The 6,000-nt window shown below is 38.5% G+C and overlaps 1 pseudogene; it reads right to left on the bottom strand.

The window, feature by feature from the left end:
* Positions 1-843: 843 nt before the first annotated feature.
* Positions 844-6,000, bottom strand: part of LOC119063061 (probable phospholipid-transporting ATPase IIB) — a 121,606-nt pseudogene continuing 116,449 nt past the window's right edge.

The raw sequence follows: 6,000 nt of genomic DNA, 5'->3' as shown, positions 1-6,000 counted from the left end.
ACAGTATTATTCTATATTTCTCCCTTTTTTTCTCATGATGTAGAACAATGGGTTATCATTTTGTATTTTATGTGCCCTGTAAGCCATCTGAAATACATTTGGAACAGGGAGAGTATAAGTGTGTTTCACAACTCTCCAACTAGTGAGTTTTGCCTGCATCATGCACATTGTTATTTGTTCTCTATTGCTTTTTTGTTGTTGTTTTCTAGACAAACATAACGAGATATTTTACTGTAGTCCAGGTAATGGGATGAGAATTCCCAAAGTTAGTGCTAAATAATCCTCAAAGCCTCATGGTATTTTTTATACCGTGGATATTCAACTTTTTTTCCACAAAATATTTAGCATGCACCTACTGTGGACTAGAGACTATACTAGGCATAGTCCAGCCTGGGCCAGTAGTGCTGCAAATAATGAACAAACACAAGTTAGTATCTTAGTGTTATTGTGAGGAAATCATACGTCTGTATAGAGAGATCATTGGACTATATTTCCCGGCCAGCTATGGAGAGAAGGAGGTATCTTTTTTTTTAATTTTTTGAAAAAATTGAACCTCATCCTAGAGGGGGTCCTCTTGTGGTTTTTACTGTCTTTTATTCCAGGGCCTGAGTTTTATTCTCATTGAACACAGATGACTTTCTATGTTACAACAGCAAAGAAAGCACTTGAATGTTGGGAAACCGCAGAACATTAAATACTCTTTCGTTTCAATTCTCAGGAACCACGGTAAAATGAATGTGTTAGAGTATCTAAAATAATTAGGGTTCATTTTCAACAGAAATGGGAGCTGGTTCAACATGAAAATGAACTTTCGAAAAATAAAAAGGGGACACTCCTCAGGCTTTATGTGCTAGCCCTCCTGTCCCGCTGGTCACTGCACAGCTGCTCCCGCAGCGACCACAAGGTGCCAACCAGTGGCTGGCACTGGGAGGTTGGCTTGGAGTCGCTGGGCAGGGATAGCTTGCACTTGAAGTACTTGAGGGCTTGGAGTGGGAGGCAGCTGACCATGGGGGTGGCCAACACTTGTCACATGTAGGTCACCGTTGTGATAAAGGCCACGTCAACATATTCACTCAGGAAAGCAAGTGAGGCCACATAGCCCAGGGTGAGCAACTCCACCACGACCATCAGCCAGGGCCAGGTCCAATAGTCAGCACCACTATCAGCAGCTCCGGGAAGATGAGGACCATGAACAAGTTGGCCATGACATGGGCAAACTCAGACTCAAAGAGCACCAGGGCCTGGTACATGAGGATGCTGCTTTGGTAAGTGCTGATCAAGAAACAGATGAAGAAGGTCTTAAAGGATAAGGCTCTGCCCTTGGTGAGGTCCTTGTCGAGTCCCGCATACAGCATGGTCTCGTCCGGCTTCACGCCCTCGTCCACCACCAGCGAGAACACTGGAAACATGGTGTAGATGGTCACGTAGCCCACCACGAGGAACCCCTGGGAAAAGGGGACAGACACAAAGTAGCAGACGGAGGAGTACACGGCCTGCATGGTGGAGATGATGAGGCCCTGTGCGCTGTAAGCCTCTTGCAGCTGCTCAGCATGTGCATCCTGAGCAGCCTGTGACGTGCTTGGTGCTTCAATTGCCTGATGGAGAAGTCCGGCTCCAGCAAGGCTGCCTTCCCCTCCTTCCCTTTGATCTCAGTCCTACAATCTGCGACCTGGATTGCATCGTTCCCTCCATCGCCTAGGAAGCAGAAAAAATCGCAAGGGGAAATAAAAAACTATCCATGGTCCTGTTTTTCTTTTATCAGCAGACGCTGTGTTAGAATGTCCAGTGATAGAGATGAAATCAACTTGGTGTTGGAGGTTGTAAAGAATGTGGCCTATAAATTTTAAGACACCAGCTTCTCTTAAACTCTACAGGGGCTGTGGGGACTGGGCCCAGGGTACTCAGAGTGTGTGTGTGTGCGTGTGTGTGTTTGGGGGGTGGGGATGAAATGTTTTTTAAATGTCTCCTTTCTCCATTGTTCCATCTTCAAGGAGCAAAGGACTCTAATCCTAAAGGAAAGATAGACTATGACCTATTGAGGGAAAACCACTGCAGAGAAAAGGCAGTTCCTGAGCTTCAGATTAGAGAGCAGGAAAGCTGTTTTATCCTAAGGTTAACAAGTGCAGTGGGTAAAACAGAATCGTATTGATTGATTGATTGATTTTGAACCTGTGTTTGTTTGTTTGGTTTGATTTTCTTTGTACAGGACACTGGCTGTTTAAAATTTGCTAGCAGTATTTGGTTTCTGATGGTGAAGACATCAATTCACCTTCACAGCAAGTTTTTTTTTTCCTTAGAGAAATCAGTAAGTGCACCTTTTCAGTCTCACATGTAAAAGGCAAATATCCACCCATGGTTCTGGGAGAAAACCATGATGGCAGCACAATCGGAACACAGATATTGTAGATTTAAGTGTTAAGCGATATAATTAATAAAATTTTTTGACAGATATGCACCATTATTGATAGGAGTAATACACATTCTGTTCATAAGATACAACCAAACATCCACTTCAGTTCAGGAACGTTGCACACCTAGACGTTGTTAATCTCTCTTCTTAAGGAGGAACTGCCCCACGAGTACCTCTTGGCATGCCTCCCAATTTGCAATCCCCTGTGAGGGGATATTTAGCGGAAAGACACACATCTCTGTTTAGCCTGAAACTATGCTTCAGTTCTGCAAAGACTCCCTTTTTGGGTCTGAGATTACTAGGTATTAAAGGGGAAATAGGAGACTTCAGTTGGAGCTAAGATAGTTAAAAACCTACACTCAGAAACATGGGGACATGTGGACATTCTCATAATGAGAGTTCTGATGGGCTGCAACTTGTGAAAACCTGTGCAGATTAGCGCCATATCCAGAGGTTGGTTTAAGGCCAGTTGAGTCCTAAGAAAAACTGCCTCTAGCAGTATTTTAATTCCTCTCTGCTTTCATACTTCTGTTTACTCTAAGCATTCAGTGCATTTTTGTTAAACACAGACTATTAACTTAAAGTATATTTCGGATTTTAGAAACTTAAAATGGGGACTAAATTCACATTTAGAGCACATTTTTACAGAGATTTAAGAAGAACTGGGAAAAGGCAACTATTAAATGATGATTATCTGAAGTGCTCTGAACAAATTTTAGAGCAAAAATGGCTGGTGGGGATGACACGTGATCCAAGGACAGATCAGGAGGAACAGTGACCATTTGGGAGGGACCCAAGAAGAGGGGCTTGGTGGGAGTATGGACTTCCCCAATCTGCAGGATGAAGTCCCCAGATCACAGTTGGACTGTTAAAAGCAAATTGACTTGTTTGGGGAGTCACAGGTTAAGGTATTTAATAACATATTGATTTTTGAATCATTGACCTAGTCCTCTCATTGGTTAATAAAAAAGATAAGGAGAGAAATGGACTGTTCAGTAAAAATCACAGGGCTCACACGTGTCATAGTCCTGGAAGACAATCAAAACAGTGCAAGGTGTGTGAACCAAGCAAGATGTTAAATAATTTAAATTTTTGACAGACAATGTATTTCCAACGTTAAATCTAAAAGAAAAGAAGGATGATATTCAGTGATAAGTTTTCTCCCACTCTGTCCCATGGCCACTCACTCCTCTGAAGCACAGTATCACCAGTTTCTTGCATCCACCCAAATATTCTTTATGCAGAGAAAGTATATACATGTCTATATACACATACAGTCCCCCAATTTTTTAAACAAAAGTGTCTAGCATCTATCATGCATTCATTGCTGGCCATTAACTTGCTTCTAATAATGTGTTACTTCACATGCTACAGTAATAAATAAACTTAAACATATATTATTTTTACATGGGCAATACTCTATAAAAATATTTTTAGAAATAAAATTTTTGTCAAGGAATATATGTAATTATAATTTTAGAAAAACTTTTAAAGCTAATTTTTCTTAGAAAAATACTTTATTTTATTAGAAGCTTCATTCCAAGTTCTATGGTTTGTTACAAATAAATAGTATATATAAATAGATAAAAATAATTAAAATATGAGCATTCTCAGCCCTTCCACAGACCCAGTTCTGAAAGAAAAGCTGGTTTTACTTACTCAGTTTTTTCCCCTCTATCTTCATATGTTATTTTTTTTAAATGCAGGAAAGACAATTAAGAAGTGTAGAAATATGTTCAGAAGATACCTTCTGGGGAAGCTGGGACGTATAAGGGGAAAGAATACAAGAAGATTTCTGTTTACTATGTAAATTTCATGTTGTTTAAGAAATTGAATAGAAAGCCTTGACTGCTGAGGCTCAGTGCAGTAAATGCCAGCCTGCACACCAAAAGGTCACTGGTTCAATTCTCAGTCAGGACACCAGTCTGGGTTGCGGGCCAGGTCCCCAGTTAGGGGTCTGTGAGAGGCAACTCTTTCTCACACAATGATGTTTCTCTCCTTCTCTACTTCCTTTCTTGCCCCTCTCTTTAAAAGTAAATAAATAACATCTTTAGAAACACAATTAATTCAATAAAATTTAAAGCTATTTTTAACATTATATACATTTTGTACAGCAAATCACTCCAATATAGGACCAAATGAATCTGGTCTCTAATAGAATTACACTGACAATACAGTTTTGCCAATGGACTTCAGATACAGTTTTATGCTGTATCTTTAATTTAAATTAACATTGTAAGATGAAGTCAAACACAAGTTTTACTATAAATACAAGACTCTTAAAAATGTAGTTATTCCAGATCCTGGTGGATCTTGAGCTCATATCATAAAGTCAGAAATATCATAGGGACAATAGTGAGGTCAGAGTTAAGCCCTGCGGGAGAATGCTTCATGTGGGTCTGCGGCCAGCAGCAATGCAAACAATATGTGAAATGCTATTATTATCGAATTAATAAAAACAGGAAATTCCCTCTTTGTAAGAAGAATCAAGCTGGAAATAAAGTTTTCCCCAGCATCGGTAGCTACTCAGCTGATGAGCTTGTGATTATTGTATTTTTAGACCATAAGACACACCTAGGATTTTGAGGAGGAAGATAGGAAAAAAATTTTTTGAAGCAAAAAATGTGGTAGAATATTTAATAACATAAATAACATAATATTTCACCAATGTAAATGTAAAGCTACATTCAGACTATAAGATGCACCCCCTTTACTCCCAAATTGAGGTGGTACATCTTATAGTCCAATATATAGGGTATTTTGTTTTATTTATATTTATTTGTTTCGTTTTAGTTAAAAATTTTTGAGATTAATAAAGGTAGATCATGCAAATACTGTTCACATTAGTTCAAAATCTCTGCCTGATACCCTGCAGATACGCTAATGTTGTAACATTCATGCACAGTAAGGGTATAAGCTTTAGGATCAACCCCAGTTTGAATCTTGTTCCAGAAATTTTTGATTTTGTGCTCCTTATCAGTTATTCTCCCCATACCTCATTTTCCTAATGTGTAAACTAAGAATAAAAACAGAATTTACCTGTGGGATTTTATTGTGAAGATTAGGTTAATTCATATAGAGATTTTGCTTATAATGGAATGGCTTATAGCATATCTATAATTTTAATAAGAAGAGCTAAAGCAAAAAAGTAGAATCTAAAAAAATGACAAGGTTTCTTAATGTGGGATCCATGAGAGAATTTACAAAGTTTGTGAACATGAATGCTACTGCTTTCACTCACCTCAGACTAAAATATAGCGTTTTATTTAGCAATTGTAAATATAAGCCAAAACCACACTACTATTAGTACTATTGGAATACTATGAACAGTAAAACTACAAATATTTTTACCTCTTATTATACTCATAAATATCTTAAGATATGATTTACACTTATTTTCTATGATGGTTAATATTTTATGTCAACTTGATTGGGCCAGAGTGCCTAGCTATTTGGTCAAATATTCTGGATGTTTCTGTGAGGCTGTGTTTTTAGATGAGGCTAACATTTAAACCAGTGAACTCTGAGTAAAGTAGATTGTTCTCCATAATGTGGGTGGCCCTCATTTAATCAACTGAAGGTCTTCATAG

The sequence above is a fragment of the Artibeus jamaicensis genome, unplaced genomic scaffold, assembly GCF_021234435.1.
Source record: "Artibeus jamaicensis isolate MK-2021 breed Jamaican fruit bat unplaced genomic scaffold, CSHL_Jam_final scaffold_1019, whole genome shotgun sequence".
Taxonomy (NCBI): domain Eukaryota; kingdom Metazoa; phylum Chordata; class Mammalia; order Chiroptera; family Phyllostomidae; genus Artibeus; species Artibeus jamaicensis.
The sequence above is the reverse complement of the archived record's forward strand: the minus strand, read 5'-3'. Positions and strand labels throughout refer to the sequence as shown.